The sequence below is a fragment of the Dermacentor andersoni genome, chromosome 8 (assembly GCF_023375885.2).
Source record: "Dermacentor andersoni chromosome 8, qqDerAnde1_hic_scaffold, whole genome shotgun sequence".
NCBI classification, from domain to species: Eukaryota; Metazoa; Arthropoda; class Arachnida; order Ixodida; family Ixodidae; genus Dermacentor; species Dermacentor andersoni.
In genome coordinates this window covers 29,010,964-29,028,781 of record NC_092821.1, presented here as the reverse complement: position 1 = coordinate 29,028,781, position 17,818 = coordinate 29,010,964, and the positions used below count along the sequence as shown (strand labels likewise).

Genomic DNA, 17,818 nt, shown 5'->3' with positions numbered 1-17,818 from the left:
GGTACTCGACGAAGCGTCGTCGGAGGTGGTAGTGTCGGTGGTCGGTACGCAGCTGGTTCTTGATCCGTAGGTGGGCGAGCTGTCGAGCTTCTTATGCGCGCTGGAGATAGGTAGCGACGTCAAGATTTTCCTCGTCAGTGACATGCGGCAGAATGGCGTCGAGTGTCGTCGTCGGGTTCCTGCCGTAAACCAGCTTAAATGGCGTGATCTGTGTTGTTTCTTGCACCGCCGTGTTGTAGGCGAATGTTAAGTACGGCAACCTCATCCCACGTTTTGTGCTCGACGTCGACGTACATTGCTAGCATGTCGGCGAGAGTCTTGTTCAGGCGCTCAGTGAGACCATTCGTCTGCGGATGGTAGGCAGTTCTCCTCCTGTGGCTTGTCTGGCTATATTGCAGAATGGCTTGGGTGAGCTCTGCTGTAAAAGTCGTTCCTCTGTCGGTGATGAGGACTTCTGGAGCACCATGTCACCGCAGGATGTTCTCGACGAAAAATTTCGCCACTTCGGCTGCGCTGCCTTTCGGTAAAGCTTTAGTTTCAGCGAAGCGGGTGAGATAGTCCGTTGCCGTGACGATCCGCTTATTTCCGGAAGTTGATGTCGGAAATGGTCCCAACAAGTCAATCTCGATCTACTGAAAATGTAGGTAAGGAGGCTTGATCAGCTGTAGTAATCCCGCCGGCCTTGTCGGTGGTGTGTTGCGTCGTGACAGGCGCGGCATGTCTTGACGTAACGGGTGACGTCGGCTGTTAGGTGCGGCCAGTAATACCTTTCTTGTATCATCGATAGCGTCCGGGAGAAACTGAGGTGCCCAGCGGTCGGATCGTCATGTAGGGCGTGCAGTACTTCTAGACGCAGCGCCGACGGAACAACAAGAAGGTAGTAGGCGCGGACTGGTAAGAAGTTGTTCTTCACGAGTAGGTTTTTTGAAGCGTGAACAAATGCCTTAGCGACAACGTCGGTGTGCCCTTCCAAATACTCGACTAGGGCTTTTAGCTCCGGGTCTCCTCGTTGCTGTTCGGCGAAGTCTTCCGCGCTTATTATTCCAAGGAAGGCGTCGTCATCCTCGTCATCTTGCGGCGGCGGGTCAATAGGGTCGCGTGATACGCAATCGGCATCTGAGTGTTTTCGTCCGCACTTGTAGGTAACAGTGATGTCGTATTCTTGTAGTCTGAGGCTCCACCGTGCCAGCCGTCCTGAAGGGTCCTTTAAGGTAACTAGCCAACACAACGCGTGATCGTCTCTGTCGACTTTGAGTGGCCTCCCATATAGGTAAGGGTGGAATTTTGCTGTAGCCCAAATGATGGCGAGGCATTCCTTTTCAGTCGTAGAATAATTGCCTGTTCAAGTCCGTCTTTTCTCTTGACTAGGACGGCACCGAGGCCTTGGCTACTAGCGTCAGTGTGGATTTCGGTATCGGCGTTCTCGTCGAAGTGTGCAAGTACCGGCGGCGACTGCATGCGTCGTTCGAATTCTTGAAATGCATCGGCCTGCGGCGTTTCGCCCTTGAACTCGATATCACATTTGGTTAGATGCGTTAGCAGCTCCGCGATGCGTGAAAAGTCCTTGACAAATCGCCTGTAGTAGGCACACATGCCAAGGAATCTAAGCCCTGCCTTCTTGTTGATGGGCTGCGGGAACTTTGCGATGGCAGCTGTCTTTTGCGGGTCGGGGCGGACTCCAGATTTGCTGATGACGTGGCCTAGAAACAAAAGCTAGCCGTAAGCGAAGCGACACCTTTTCGGCTTCAGAGTAAGCCCTGATGACCTGGTGGCCTCTAGTGCTGTTGCAAGCCACCAAAGTTGTCCGTCGAAATTTCTGGCGAAGACAACGACGTCATCCAAGTAAACGAGACACGTCTGCCACTTCAATCCTGCTAAACCGTGTCCATCACGCGCAGGAACGTTGCAGGCGCCGAGCACAGTCGACATGGCATAACCTTAAACTCGTACAGGCCGTCTGGAGAGATCAAGGCGGTCTTTTCACGATCTCTTTCGTCGACTTCTATTTGCCAACAGGCAGACTTGAGGTCCATCGACGAGAAGTATTTAGCGTTGCAGAGCCGATCCAACGCGTCGTCTATCCCTGGTAGGGGGTATACGTCCTTCTTCGTGATCTTGTTCAGACGACGATAATCGACGCACAAACGTAGGGTTCCGTCCTTTCTCTTCACCAAGTCTACAGGAGATGTCGGCGGGCTCTTTGACGGCTGGATGATGGCGCGCAGCATTTAGTCGACTTGGTGATTTATAGCTTCACGTTCTCGCGTAGAAACTTGATAAGGGCTCTGGCGGAGTGCTCGAGCCCACTCTTTGGGTATTATGCGATGCTTTGCGACTGGTGTTTGTCGAATCCTTTGTGAGGTCGAAAAGCACTCTTTGTATCTTCGAAGTAGACTTCTGAGCTGTTGTTGCTTAATCGTAGGGAGACTTGGATTTATGTCGAAGCCTGGCTCGGGGACTATGGTTGTCGGGGTAGATGCGACAGAATCCGAGAGGACAAACGCAATGATGGTTCCCAAAATTTCCTCGATGCATGCGATCGTCGTGGCCTTGTTGATGTGCCCGAGAGAGAGAGAGAAAACATTTATTTATCAGGAGTTTGGGCGACTTCCTCGCAGGGTGGAGCCCTTAGTTCAGGGCCCCATTGGCTCGCGCCACTCCGCGTGCCCGCCGGATCAGCCATCGCTGCTCTTGCGGGTCTGAGCTGGCCAGCGCAGTCTCCCAGGAGGAAGGGGAAGGTGAAGGAATAGGGGAGTAGCCCGGAGGGTGTGGGCACTCCCAGGTGCAATGATATACTGTGGGCTTTGCTCCACAATAGGGACAGTATGAGGTATATTGTGTGGGGTGGAAGAGGTGAAGATAAAAGAGGCAGGGAAATGAATTAGTTTGAAGCTGTCGCCACGCGACGGCATCTTCTCGATTAAGAGAATTATGTGGGGGAGGGAAGTGTCTCCTGTTATCTCTGTAATATTGTAGAGTTTCAGTGTAGTTCAGTGGTTCTGTCGGTGCGTCGTCTGGGTTGGACAGCTCTTCCAATGGCGCCCGGTTAGCGAGCTCTCGGGCTACCGCATTAGCGCGTTCATTACCATGGAGAGAGGCGTGTCCAGGTGTCCAGACGATACGCACCCTGTGTAACGCTGTGGGGTGTAATGATGTAAGGATGCGGTGTGTGTAGGGTGTCACCCTCCCTTGTGCCAAAGTCCTGCAGGCGGTCTGAGAATCAGTGACCACTGTGATAGGTCCATCCGGCGCCGGCATGGTTGAAGCGTGTACGATGGCTAGGGCAATAGCAGCCTCTTCCGCCGTGCCACTCTCCACAGTGTTGAGCGTTGCCGAAGCTCTCAGAATGTCTGCACTATCTAGTACGACTAGGCATATGGCACGTTTCTGTGGGTAGCGGGCCACGTCGGTGTATAGGACTGGAGTGTTTGATTTGTCATTGCCAAATAGGCGAGCGAGGGCTTGTGCTCTTGCCTTTCGTCGACCTTTATGACGGTCAGGGTGCATATTCCGGGGAATTGGGGCCACGTGAATTTTGTTGCGAATGCTAAGCGGAAGAAGTTTGCGGTTTTCCTGTTGTGGTTGTCTTGGTATTTGGTATCCTAGCCGGCATAGAATGTGGCACCCTTGCATTGTTCGTTGCAGACGTTGCAGTTGGCTGTTAAAATGACCTTCAACTAGTTCGCGACTGGGGGTGTTGTGCACCCCCAGTCGTAGTAAGAGCTGCGTAGACGCATGTTGGGGTAGTCCCAGCGCGGCCTTTAGTGCCGTACGGAGGAGGGTGTCCATCTGGTGCATCTCAGTCTGAGTCAGATTATGATAGGGCAGGTGGTAGGTTAATCGGCTAATTATGAGGGCTTGCACGATTCGGAGTACGTCTTTTTCTTTCAGTCCTTGTCGGCGGTTTGTAATGCGCTTTATCATGTGCGTTATTTGGGTAAGTTGTTGGCGGAGCATGTGTAGGGTATGTGTGGCCTTCCCGTTGTGTTGTATGTGAAGTCCTAGTACACGTAGTCTGTCTACCCTTGGAATAACGTTGCCATCGAGATGCAATGTGATGGCTGGTGGAAAATCGGCCTTGTTCCGTTTTTTGAATACAAGCAGGAGCTCCGACTTCTCAGCTGCGCATGTGAGTCCTCCGGCTGTTGCGCACTCTTTAACTATATTTACGGCTTCCTGTAGTGCGTCTTGCATGGCGCCGTCTGATCCTGTGGTCACCCAGATTGTAATATCATCGGCGTACAGGGCGTGCTGCACGTTCGGAAGTTTGTCGAGGAGCGGTGGTAGCTTTGCCATCGCCACGTTGAACAGGGTGGGTGAGAGAACCGAACCCTGGGGAGTACCTCTGCCGGAAAGTTTTATGATATCCGACCGAATATCACCTAGGCCGATGGTGGCTGTTCGGTCGGATAAAAAGGCTCGGACATAATCATAGATCCGCTTTCCGCATCGGGAGAATGCAAGGTTGTTTAGAATGAGGTCATGTGAGACGTTATCGAACGCTCCTTTGAGGTCCAACGCCAGAATGGCTCTTGTTTGAGCTTTACTTGGACCATCCACAACATCCTCCTTAAGTTGTAGGAGTATGTCCTGCGCAGACAGGCCTGGTCGATAGCCGAAGAAGGTATTGGGAAAGAATCCGTTCACTTCGAGGTGAGGCTGGAGGCGATTCCTGTGGAAGCGTTCCGTTTTGCCAATTGTCGTTGTAGTATGCAGTGAGTTGCCGTATGGCCTGGTCGTCGAGGTTGCGTAGCAGTGCATAGTGAATGCCATCTGCTCCGGGCGCCGTGTTTCATCTTATGCCGTGTAGGGCTGCCCTCACTTCTGCCTCTGTAATATCGCCGTCCAATTGGGTGTCTTCCTCGTGTGGATAGTCTTTGTACTCCGGTCGGCGGCCTGTAGCAATGTATCTTTGTTGCAGTGTTTGGAGGAGCGCGTCATCATTCATTTGTGCTTTGTGGATGATAGTGCGGACTGTGTTCGATGTATGCGTTTTTGTGTGCGTTGGGTCGAGTAGTGCTCTGAGGAGGGACCACGTTTTGGAACTACTTAGTGTGCCATTAAGGCGGTCGCAGAGGTTGTGCCAATTGCTATTAGTGAGGCTGGTGGCGTATTCTTCAGCTTCTGCTGTGATCCGGGCGATTCTTTGTTTCAGCCTACGGTTGTGCCTCTGCCTCTTCCATCGTTTGGTCAGGCCTCTTCGAGCATCCCAGAGATGGAGCAGATGTCTGTCCACATCCGGCGTCTCCGTTGTTGCAGTAATTTGCTTAGTGGCTGCTTTAAAATCTGCTTGTAGCTGTTGTGTCCACTCGCGTAGAGATGGCGGGTCGTGTTGTTCAGATTTGGTTCTGTTGCGCCGGAAAGTGTCCCAGTTTGTTGTTTTAATTAAACGTTCTGGGGTGCGTATAGCCACCAGTTGGACGTCTGTGGCTAGAATGCTGTGGTCACTGCCCAGATTCTCCATTAGGTTGTTCCAGGAGCAATGAGTCAACCCCTTCACCATTGTTAGGTCAGGGCAGGTATCCCTGCTTACACTGTTACCCGTTCTTGTTGGTTTGTCAGGTTCTGTCAGCAGAGTGAATTGATGAAGGTTCATGGCGTGGGCTAGACGGCGACCTTTTGGAGTTTCTGTTTGGTACCCCCAGGCTGGGTGGGACGCATTGAAATCTCCCAGAATAATGAATTTCTTGGCTTGTTTACTGGCGGCCGAAAAAAGTTGTCCGAAGTCGTCTCGTCGCGATTTGGGTGCACTGTAGATATTAAGTAAAAACAAGCTGGTTTCATATCGATTCCTAGGTACAATTTCTAAGAGCACATGCGGAATGTGGGAGCTGTCGAGCGTGTGCTCGATCACTGTGATTTGTTTGGACACAAGGGTGGCAGCTAGTGGTTGTTTGGTGGTGTCATGCTTGTCGGTGTATGCATTGTATCCACAGAGTGTGGGAGTGCAATGTACTTCTTGAAGTGCTATAACGTCTGGTAGGTGAGGACGTGTGGCTAGGAACTGTGTGAGGGAACCCTTCTTCCTTCGGTACCCTCTACAATTCCATTGCCACACCCGGAAGGTGGTGGTAGTGTGCCTCTTAGGTTTGCTGGCCATGATTGGTTGATACCGCCTCGCCGGTGAGGGCAGGTGTTGTTGTACGAGCCGGACGGGTATAAGGGTGTGACCTTCTTGGTTCTCTAGTGGCGTTAGTGTCATGTGGAAGTGAGTCGTTTTGATGGCTGAAAGTTGAGCTAAAAGTTGCACTGATGAATTGTTTCATGTCAGTCATGGCTTGTTGTATGACCTGTTGTAGCATGTGCTTGACATCAGCCATGATCTCTTCCTTCATTTTTTGCATCTCCGCTCTTAAAATAGTCGCCATTTCCTCTATCATTTCGCACACTTCTTGTTTGGTGCAGGAATTGTGAGGGAGTTTCTCAGGTGCGAGTGTGTGTGTCTGGGTGAGTGAAAGCGTCGCTGTGGGAGACATTTTGTTTTGTTTGTTTGTTTGCTGTGCGGACGGAGGTGAAGGAAGGGATGAGGAAAGAGGGGGAAACTGCGCTGACCAACTCACCGCTGTCGTCTTCCTGGTGTGATGGTCGGGCGTTTTCGTCCACGCGGCCTGAGGTTCCTTCGATGGCTGTTTCTGCTGCGTCAGGCTGCGGCTCCCAGATCGGCTTCGACCACGTGGTTGCTTCTGGTCCTTGGACGGCCTACGGACCCTGGACCTACTGCGACCTTGGGATTGGCTGTGACCCCTGGATCGGTAGCGAGGACGACCACGTGTTGCATCAGTAGTCGCAGGTGCCGCACCGTTGAATGTCGTTACCTTGCTGGACTTGTCGTGCTGAAGTTGTTGCTCCGCCATTTTCTGCTGCTCTCGGAACACGTGGCTCTTGTTAAAGGGCTTGCGTTGCCTTACAGGACATCGAGAGTCAGTGGCGGGGTGCTCACCACCACAATGAAAACATTTCAGCGTGCAATCATGTCCTTCGGAGGGGTTGGAAGTTCCGCACGCAGCACACCGGGGTTTATCCGGGGTTGGGCAAACATCTGCTCGATGACCCGTGGAGAGGCACACGCTGCACAGCTGCTGTCGGGGTTTATGAATGTAGCACCGGTATTCTGCTCCGTAATAGTAGATATACCGGGGAACCCGAATGCCAGAGAACGTGATGATGGCCGTGGCTGAATTTCCCATCATTCTTGCATGCAGGACCTGAGCCATCGGTGATCGGATATTTGTCATCAGCGTTGTCGGGGTTGTGTGCTTTTCTATACCGCAGATGACTCCTTTGCAGGAAGCATCCGGAGCAGCCACATAGGCCTGAACCTCGTACTGCTTGTTTTCCAGGCATATAGACTTGATCAGCTGCAGTTTTGCCGCTAGTTCTTCGTCCGGTGTGCTGACCACTGCGACGTTCTGCTCTCGGCGTATGCGGATGGTTAGCTGGTGGAGCGTGCTCTCGTTTAATTGAGCCGCTGTGCCTATAGCTCTGGCTATAGAGTGCTGCGGCCACTCACCGAGATTCAGTCCATCTCTCGGTCGGAAGACCACTTTCAAGTCGTCGATCGGTAGCGGGGGCAGCTGCGAGCTCTTATTGCGCAATGTCAGATGTAGGTGGTCCTGCTGTGCGGGTTCGGTTTTGGGTGGCACGCTCGAAGTGGCTTGGACCTGTTTCTTGCGCTTTCGGGCCACGAGAAACCAAGTCCTGTCTTCGTTGTCTTCAGTAGGTTCTTGATCCATAGCGGCGGCTGGTGTGGTTTTATCCAATGCTGCAGCAGGCAGGGGGTCTCGGGCAGCCATCGTCACGGTAGCAGTGCAGTGGGCATGTGCGGCACGCGATGCTGTCATGCCGTAATCGCGGCGCCTACGTTAGGCCTAGCGCGGCGGCCTGCTCGCCTCGAAATGTCCAAGGGCCGAGGTCTCACCGGATCTGGCAGGTCTTGGTCTCAAAAGATTTCACCCGTTAAGATCCGTCGACTGGTGGTGGTAAGCACGTTGTAGAAACGAAAGATCAGCTGTGAGGTGTTCCAAGAGCCGGAGCTCATACGGAGTTCGTCCTTCACACGCGGTCTTCTTCTTCCCCTACCTGTGCCCGAACTCCTGGCTGAAGTTTGTCAGCAACACTTTCTTGTTTCCTCCGTGCAGTCGAGCGATCCCTCTTGCTACGCAAATTTCGCGGTCGAGCAGTAGATCTTGGTAGCCTTCGATGACGCCTTCTACATCAGCGGGTGTTTCGGTGCCGACCAAAATAACAATAGTGGAGCGAGGCGGGATGCTCACTTGATCTTCGAGCACACTCGAGGTGTGGTGTACGAGAGCTCTCCGGCGGTATCACTTTATCTTTCGACAGCGTTATCGACTTCGAATTCAGGTCGATAATTGCGCCGTGTTGGTTCAGGAAGTCCATACCGAGAATGACGTCCCGTGAACACTGTTGGAGGATAACGAAGGTGGCAGGGTAAGTCCGGTCATGAATGGTAATTCTTGCCGTGCAGATTTCAGCCGGTGTGATGAGGTGTCCTCCAGCGGTCCGAATTTGAGGGCCTTTCCATGCGGACTTAACTTTCTTCAACTGGCCGGCGATGGGTCCACTCATGACGGAGTAATCGGCCCCTGTGTCTGCTAAGGCGGTGACTGCGTGGCCGTCGAGAAGCACGTCGAGGTCAGTGGTTCTTTGTCTTGCGTTACAGTTAGGTCTTGGCATCGGATCACGGCTGCGTCGCGTTGGCCTGTGGCTGATACGTGGCGTCGTCAGGTCGTCTTTCGTGGGCTGATTCTTTGCTTCCAGACTTTGCCGGGATGGCGGCGTCTCCTTGACATGTCGTCTAGACATGTCAAGGAGACGCCGTCACGTATTCACGTACACTATACGTATACGTGTACGTATACGTACACGTATTCATCGGCAGCGGAGGATCTTCGTCAGTTCGACGAACAGCAACCGCACCTCCATCGGTTGCTGGTTTCAGTTTTCCGGATATGGGCTCGCAGAGCGGCCCCGTGCTGGCCTAGTGTATGGACGGCGCTGGGGCGACAGGTAGCGGCCTGGTGACGGCGACCGCGACGGCCATCGAGGGCTCCGCTGAGTAGCGGCGAGGTAGTCGGCGATGCCACGAGGGCGTTCACCTTCCCGAGGGCCCGGTGCGCTGACGGCGAACCCTAACAATCGCAGGTCGCCGTATGGGCATCGGCGGTACACATGGCCGGCTTCGCCGCAGTGGTAGCAGAGCGGGCGGGGGTCAGGAGCGCGCCAAACGTCTGTCTTCCTTGGGTAGCTGCGCTGGGCAACGGGTGGGCGTGGTGGCGGTGGTGGCAGTGGTCGACGGAATTGCGGCGTTACAAGGCCCTGGCGCAGTCGTGGAGGGGGACCTTGACGGCGGGTGACGGCGGGTGACGGCGGCGTAGGTCATCGCTTCTGGCTGGGGCTGAGGTAATTGAGGTTGCTTCTCAGGGACTCCAAGCGATCGCTGAACCTCTTCTTTGATGAGTTCAGCGATTGAATCCACTTGGGACTGCGACCTTGGGTAAAACTTCTGCAGCTCCTTCTGTACGACCGCTCGGATAGTCTCGCGCAGGTCGTCGGTGGCCATTAATTAAACTCCGGCGTAGCTTGTTGGCTTGGTGCAGCGGTCGAATTGCCGATTCCGCAAGTCCAATGTATTCTCGATGCTCGTCGCCTCACGAAGAAACTCCTCGACGGTCTTTGGTAGGCTTCTCACCATTCCGGCGAAAAGTTCCTCCTTTACACCACGCATCAGTAGGCGGACTTTGTTCTCCTCGGACATTTTCGGGTCGGCGTGGCGGAACAGACGGCTCATTTCCTCAGTAAAGATTGCGACCGTCTCATTTGGTAGCTGCGCTCTGGTCTCCAGTAGAGCTTGGGCTCGCTCTTTTCGCAAGACGCTTGTAAATGTTTGTAGGAAGCCGCTTCGGAATAGGTCCCACGTCGCCAAGGTGGCTTCTCGATTCTCGAACCACGTCCTGGCGGCGTCCTCCAATGCGAAATAGACATGTCGCAGCTTGTCGTCGCTTTCCCAGCTGTTACATGTAGCGACCCTCTCATACGTTTCCAGCCAGCTTTTCGGGTCCTCAAATGTGGAACCGCAGAACGTCGGTGGTTCCCTGGGCTGCTGAAGAATTATTGGAGCCGCTGCGGCTGCCATTGGGGATGTCTTCTTGGTCGTTTCTGGACGATCTTCTTGGACTGTCTTCTTGGTCGTATCTGGTAGAAGACCGTGTTCCGGGGGCAGCTGCTGTAGCCGGCGGCTTGCTCGGTGTTCCGGGTCGACCTTTTTAATTGGTGTACTATGCCTGTTTTTCTTAGCAGCGGCACACGGTCTATTTTTTCGCTCTCTGGGGCCATTTGTTTAAATTCAGAGTGTTCGGGCCCTGGCTCGCCTTCGTCGCATCGCACCACGCAAGCCCGCCGCGTTTATAGGCACCCTGCAGATGTGACTCAGCTCCGACAAGGGCGTCTCTAACGGCTGCGCGAGCGGGGCATGCAGCCTGGCGTCCTGGCTGTCAGAGCAGCTCCGCTGCCGCTTTCCCACAGTAGTCTTGCTGTTGTGCTTCGTCTGCAATGGAGCCACGCCGAAATAAGAAAATCTGCTGTGTTGTTAGGTGTATTAGCGATTGCAGCAACTCACAGGCATCAAGTTTTTCTCCTTCCCATCGCGACCCTAGCAGTGAGAGCGGCGCGAGCGTTGGATACTGCTTGTCCGTCTACAAAAGTAAGATTTCGTTCTTTGTAAATCTTATTCAATTATACCAAAGAAATAGGAATTTCGTCGTATTTTTGAACAGTGTTGAGGCAACTGTATGAAAAAAGAAGCTCGTATTGCTTTCGCCGTGCCCTAAATGATCTTCAACGCAAATACAGACGCCTGCGCGAGCAGACCGAAGTCGGTCGAGCATGGAATTCCCCTTTTGGCTCTAGTATCGTTTACACGATACTAGGGCCACAGCATGCTTACAGCAACGCTAACATCGTGAACTATGGTTTTCTTTACGCTACAGTGTTTGCGCGCGGCCTTTAATTTAGAGCGTTTATCTTCGAAGTGTGGCTCACGTTGTTCTGTAAGAAATTCCTAGCCTGAGTAAACGTTTGAAGAGGTCGTGTTGAACGCATCGGCGGCAGCCTTTGCGCGGTACTCATGCTCGTACAGTACTTATCTTTAGCTGAAGTTGTGAGTTCGTGGAGCTATGTTTATCCAATTATAGGCACTGTCAGCGCGCTGATCTGCAAGTTGTACTCCTTCGGTGCGCGTTACCTCACGTCTCTTTCTTATTTGTATTGTGCAGTGAAGATGGCACAGATTGGCTACCATCGAAGAACTCAAGGATACGCAGTAAGGATTTCGTAGGCAATATCAAGGCCAATGAAGTGTGTCACCCATCACATCATCCAAGCATTTCCCCTTCAATTTATAAGAAGAAAACACGTGGACCATGCAGACCACTTAAAAGGTACACAGGAGTCCCTTTAAACCACAGAAGTGTTAAAAACGTGGAAATTAAAGACAAGCTGTGGAGAGTCATTGTCATTTTTGATGTTGCATGCTGCTTGTAGGCAAATGGAAAGGGAAAAGAAAAAAGTTACATGAAGGTCACAGGATCCTCCGCAACACCCAGAATCACCTGCGACTACGATTATTTTCTGCACAGAAGAAGCTATTGAAATGACATCTTTGCACTGTGACCTTGTGGATGTAACATTTTTGTTTTGGTATTATGCTGACTTAGATTACATCAATTGAAATTTCAGGAAAATGGAAATGTGTAGCTACATTATGTTTATTGGTCTTTCTGTAATGCAGGCCTCAACAATGACTGAAGATCAACCGGGGTGTTTAACCGGAGAGCTTATCTTTCTCTCAGTGATGTCTAATGGCACTGCAAGCTGTTTTTTATCCCACAAGACATTATCGACAGTGGACCAAGGAACCCTGTGCGATATTTATTTTTGTGAAAAAAGTGTTGGACCGGTGCATAAGCAGCCCTACCTTGCTGGGTTTAAAGCATTGTGTAATGATGAATCCGCACTGCAGTCATTAACAGCTGTGGCTTTTCAAATTTTTGCCCGCCTGCTTAGTGTCCTTCCAGCCTCAACGCAACGAGTTAATGAGCTTTCACTTGAAGACAAGCTTCTTTTGTTTTTGATAAAGTTAAAACATTGCCTTCCATCTTCCTTTCTAGCTACATTATTTCCTGTTCACAGCACGACAGCTTCTCGCAATTTCAGATCCATTCTTCCCAACCTCAAGTCAGCTACAAAAACCTGGATATTCTGGCCATCACGGTTGGCTGTACAGCAGACAATGCCAGCTAGCTTTCGTGAGCATTATGTATAGAGTCATTATTGACTGCACAGAACTCGAAACAGAAATGCCACCAGGCATTGAGAAACGTAACCTGTGGTTTTCCAACTACAAAGGGAGCCCTCAAAAAGCTCGAGTTTCTCTTCACAGCGATCGGAAGCGGCGGTGCGAGTTCGTCGTTGGGTAATCGGTTTGTTTCTACGCGGAGCATGTCTGCGGGCGAAGATTTTACGTCCCCGAAAAACTTAAGGACATGGCTTACATCAGTGCTTTCCGCGCGAGCTCAATAGTAAACAAATATTCATCAACGATCGTTCTCAAATAGCACCGAGCGGTCTAGCATTCGGAGATAATGGAGCAGTTGCTTAGCGAGCAAGACCAAAACAATTACTATTTTCCTTCCTCGGAACTTTAACTTTCGAGAGCTTCGGATAAGCTTTCCGCGATGCTGGAACGCCTCACGCTCGCGGTTGACTGGTACGAGAGCAGCAGTTATACTCCTGTACATAGATTGCAACGGCTGCCGTGTGTTCACATTTTCCCGCCACGCTAGCGCGGCAGTCACAGGTAGCTGTGTGTATTCTTCGGCTTCCGTCGGTCTAAAACAGTAGTAGTGATCAAAATCTACAAATCGGCATCTCGAAGCACACATTTTTTAAGAGCACTTGTAATACAGCCCTGTCGAACAAACAAAACTTACCTCGAGTGTAACGCGTTTTGGAGGCGCGTTTACTGTTATTTGCGGAATGTATCTTCCCTCGGCTTCGAAACCATGGGCCAGCACAACTTCTCTGCCGTCGTAGACGTGGCCTGCTTGAAGTAGTAGCTTGCCCTTTTGGTGTTCGCCCCACGAAAAAAAAAAAGCTTCCACGTCTTGGAGTTCTTGAAAGCCCGTCGACAAACAAAACAACCGGCGCGCCTTTAACCACCGTACAGTAGTGTCGTAGCGCAAGCTTTGTGTGTGACCGTCTTGTGATATCTAACTATGCTCTGATATAGTGACGCCACACGACCCTGTGACGTCATAGCGTTTTCTGTATAAGAACAAGCCGTTCTTAGCAATAAAGTTAGTTGCCTTTCTGCTCCTGGACCGTTGTCGCTCTTCTGCGTTAGTTCATCTGGTGACGAGGATGGGATCACCGTGACCGGGCCTACTGGACACCATCAACGAAGATGCGGCGGCTCAACGAGGCCATGCTACTACCGGAGGCGTCGCTACCATAGGCTAGGAAGAGATCCGGTATCCAAACAAGTAACACATTTACTTCTCCTACCAAGCCATGTCTCGGCTCGGCAGACTAGACGAGTACGACCCTAAGGTTCAGAACTTCGAATCTTATGTCGAACGATTTGAGCCTTATGTCAGGGCAAACGAGATAGCGGAAGTGAAGAAACTGTCTGTTTTCTTGACAGTAATTGGTGCAGAAGCATATGAAATTCTCAAAAACTTGGTTGTTCCGTTGCTACCCGGAGATAAGACCTTCGCGGAAGTAAAGGAGCTCTTGCAAAGCCACTACAGCCCGAAGACGTCTGTAATTGCAGAAAGGTGCAAATTCAACCGCCGAGTGCAACTTGACCACGAAAGTGTCGAAGACTTCGTAGTAGAGTTGAAGCACCTAGCCCGCCAATATAACTTCGAGCCATTTCTCCTGGATGCTCTACGCGACAGATTGGTAGGTGGGATTCGAAGTGAAGAAACGCAGAAGGCGTTGTTCACGGCTGACGCACTCACGTTTGAAAGGGCATGCAAAATAGCTCTTTACAGCGAATTGGCCGCGAAACAAACAACCGCAATAAAAGCAGGAAGCCGCGCGGAGAGCATAAACGCAGTGGAAATGAAAACTAACGAGCATCAGCGCAGTGACCGTGACCAAGCGAAGGGTAAAAGCTCGGCGCGAAACAAGACCAAGAAACAAAAATGTTACCACTGTGGCAAGACACACGCGCCAGAACATTGCTGGTATAAAAACTACTCGTCCAAGCTATGTTCAAAAGTTGGACACCTTCAAACCATGTGTCGAACGAGCAAAAGTGAGCTGAAGGCACATGCAGTAATGGAATCGTCAGACGAAGACGAGCACACTCTGTACAACTGCACAGTGGACACATCTGTGAAGAACGGTTATGTGGTGACTGTAAACGTGGAGGGCCAGAAAGTGTCAATGCAGGTGAACACGGGGGCCGCAGTGACAGTTGTACCTGAAAGTGTGTACAAAGAGAAGGTTGCGCATGTGCATTGTGAACCAACTCGGGTTGTTCTAAACACGTACACAGGCGAGAAAATGGATGTTATAGGGCAATGCAATGTAACCGCGACCTATGAAGGGCAGAGTGCAGTTTTACCAATCGTTGTTGTGAAAAAACGCGAACGCGAGTTACCTGTATTGCTGGGAAGAACCTGGCTTGACAAGCTTCGGCTGAATTGGAAATCGCTTTGCATTGTGCGCGGCGAAGACAGAGTAGATAAGATTCGCGCAAAGTTTCCAAACGTGTTTTCGCAATCGCTGGGTGCCATCAGGAACTTCGAGGCGCAAATTGTTTTGCAACTGGGTTGTACGCCGGTGTTTTCTAAAGCACGCCCGCTTCCTTTTTCTTTGCGCGAACAAGCAGAAAAACGCCTCGCTGAGCTCGAAATCACGCCTGTGAGTAGAAGCGATTGGGCAACTCCACTGGTTCTGGTCCCAAAGAAACAAGGTGATCAAATACACCTTTGTGGTGATTACGAAATCACTCTAAATCCGGTAGTTAAAATAGACCACTACCACAACCATTGGAATTGTTCACAGCACTGTGTGGAGGCAAGGTATTTTGTGTCTTAGATTTGTCATCGGCATACCAACAAGTGGTATTGAGCCCAGAATCAAGACATATTCTGACGGTTAACACGCACAGGGGGCTCTATCAATATAACAGACTTCCTTATGGAATAGCCAGTGCCCCTGCTTTGTTCCAGTGCATGATGGATAAGGTTTTGCTTGGTATTCCGAATGTTGGTTGTTATATTGATGTCATAATTGCAGGCCAGGACGTGCACGATTGCCAAAAGATGCTCGAGCGGGTGCTAGGCAAGCTTTCGGAGCATGACATAACGTTAAAGCTGGAAAAATGTAAGTTTTTCCAAGATTCTGTCTCGTACCTTGGGCACATGGTCAGCGCCGATGGCATCTACCCGACAGAAAAGAAAGTGAAGGCAATCCTGCATGCTCCTGAGCCAACAAATATAACCGAATTAAGAGCATACTTAGGGCTGCTCAATTTTTACAGCAAATTTATGAAGAATGTCATCTATAGCAGAACCAATGTACAGATTGTTACGGAAGGAAGACCGATGGCTGTGGACGAAGCAGTGTAGTAATGCTTTTAAAGCGACTAAGCATCTGCTTGTAAACAGCCATGTTCTGACCTACTACGACGCACGCAAGCCGCTCGGATTGCAATGTGACGCGTCTGCGTACGGAGTTGGAGCTGTTATTTTTCACGTGCTACCGGACGGAGAAGAGCGTCCGATAGCCTTTGCTTCACGAGCTCTGACGTAAGGTGAGAAAAATTATGCACAATGTGAAAAAGAGGCCCTAGCGCTTATCTTTGGGCTTCAAAAGTTCCACAAGTTTCTTTTCGGTAGACAGTTTATGTCGTACACAGACCATCAGCCACTCGTAAGCATCTTGTGCCAAAACAAAGCGACACCGTCGCAAGCAGCTGTGAGATTGCAAAGATGGTCCTTGATAATGTCCGCGTACCGGTATACGCTTAAGTACCGCAAAGGGGCTGAAATCGAAGTGGCTGATGCTCTGTCTCGTCTACCTCTACCGTCTTGTCCCAAATCTGAGAGTTCGGAATGCTTCTCCGTGTTCGAAAGCACTCCGTTGAACTCTTCTGACGTAGCTAAGGCCACTGCACGGGATGGCAAACTGTGCAGAGTGGTCGAGTACACGCGGTATGGTTGGCCTTCAGAAGTGCCTAATGATCTCCAGCCATACTACGTTAGACGTCTAGAGCTATCACTCGAGCAAGATTGTGTCACGTGGGGCACAAGGGTGATCGTGCCCGAGGCATTGCAACCGGCTGTGTTGTCCTTGCTACATGAGGACCACCCAAGCACGTCAAGGATGAAAATGTTGGCTAGAGGCTTCATTTGGTGGCCAGGTCTCGATAAAGCAGTAGAAGATTGCGTAGGAACCTGTCGGGTTTGCCAAGTCGTGCAACCAGCCGCGCAGCCTGTACCACTACACCCTTGGCCTTATCCGTCCAAGGTTTGACAAAGGCTGCATGTTGACTTTGCTATGAAAGGACAGCTTAACTTTCTAGTCTTAGTGGACGCCTATTCTAAGTGGATTGAAGTATGGCTAATGACCTCAACCGTCACAAGACAAATGATTTCCAAACTTCGAAGTGCCTTCGCGGCGTACGGATTTCCCGACGAAATTGTGAGTGATAATGGGCCGCAATTTGTATCACAAGAGTTCGAAGACTTCTTGGCTAAGAATAACGTAAAACATACAAGAACGCCGCCCTATCACCCAATTTCGAACGGGGCAGCCGAACGTCTAGTCCAAACAACGAAGAGCGCATTGCTGAAAAAGCTGCTATCAGATGTCTCGCAAAACCGAGAATCGGTGCAAACCAGGTTAGACAGCGTTTTCATGAGCTATCGGAACACGCCACATAGTGTGACAGGCAGCACTCCTGCGCAGCTCTTCTTAAAGAGGCAACCTAAGACCAAGTTATCATTCCTCAAACCCGATTTTAAGCAAGATATGCTCAACAAACAGCTGAACAGCAAGCGGCAGAAAGATAAGCACCGGGGTACTGAACGTGGATTCTTAGTGAGTGACAAAGTGTTTGTTAAATGCGTTCGTGATGAAAATGTGGCTTGGGAAGACGGCGCAGTTACTCAGATTGTACGCCCAGTGACATATCTTGTGAATGTGGCGGGTGAAGTGCGCTTTGTACTTGCTGACCATTTGCGTCACTCCTTGGCGAGACCTGTCTCAGCTGAACCATTGCAGCTACTTCCAGACACAAGGCGCCTGGCCGAGCCGCAACAACCACCAGATACAGATCCCGTAGTCACCCCTGCAAGACTCCCTATGGCCGCCGCAGAACCCGTGGAATCTGCATCACGAGACTCTATGCAGAGTCCAACTCCTCGGGCTTCAACCGACCCTCCGACTACGGCAACAACGACTTCACACAAGGACACATCCCCAGCAGAGCAGAGCACAGAAGTTCCAAGCACGCCCGAAGTTATGCCTCGACGAAGCGGCCGTGCGCGACGTCCGCCGGAAAGGTTTAGACATGAGGACTTTACGAAGTGAAGTGCGGACTCAATCTAAGTGAGAAGGAATGTCGTAGCGCAAGCTTTGTGTGTGACATCTTGTGATATCTATGATCTGATATAGTGACGCCACACGACCCTGTGACGTCATAGAGCTTTCTGTATAAGAACAAGCCGTTCTTGGCAATAAAATTAGTTGCCTTTCTGCTCCTGGACCGCTGTCGCTCTTC

At 51.1% G+C, this 17,818-nt stretch overlaps 1 pseudogene; it reads left to right on the top strand.

The window, feature by feature from the left end:
• Positions 1–7,895: 7,895 nt before the first annotated feature.
• Positions 7,896–15,193, top strand: LOC140212943 (uncharacterized; annotated as a pseudogene).
• The last annotated feature ends 2,625 nt before the right edge of the window (positions 15,194–17,818 follow it).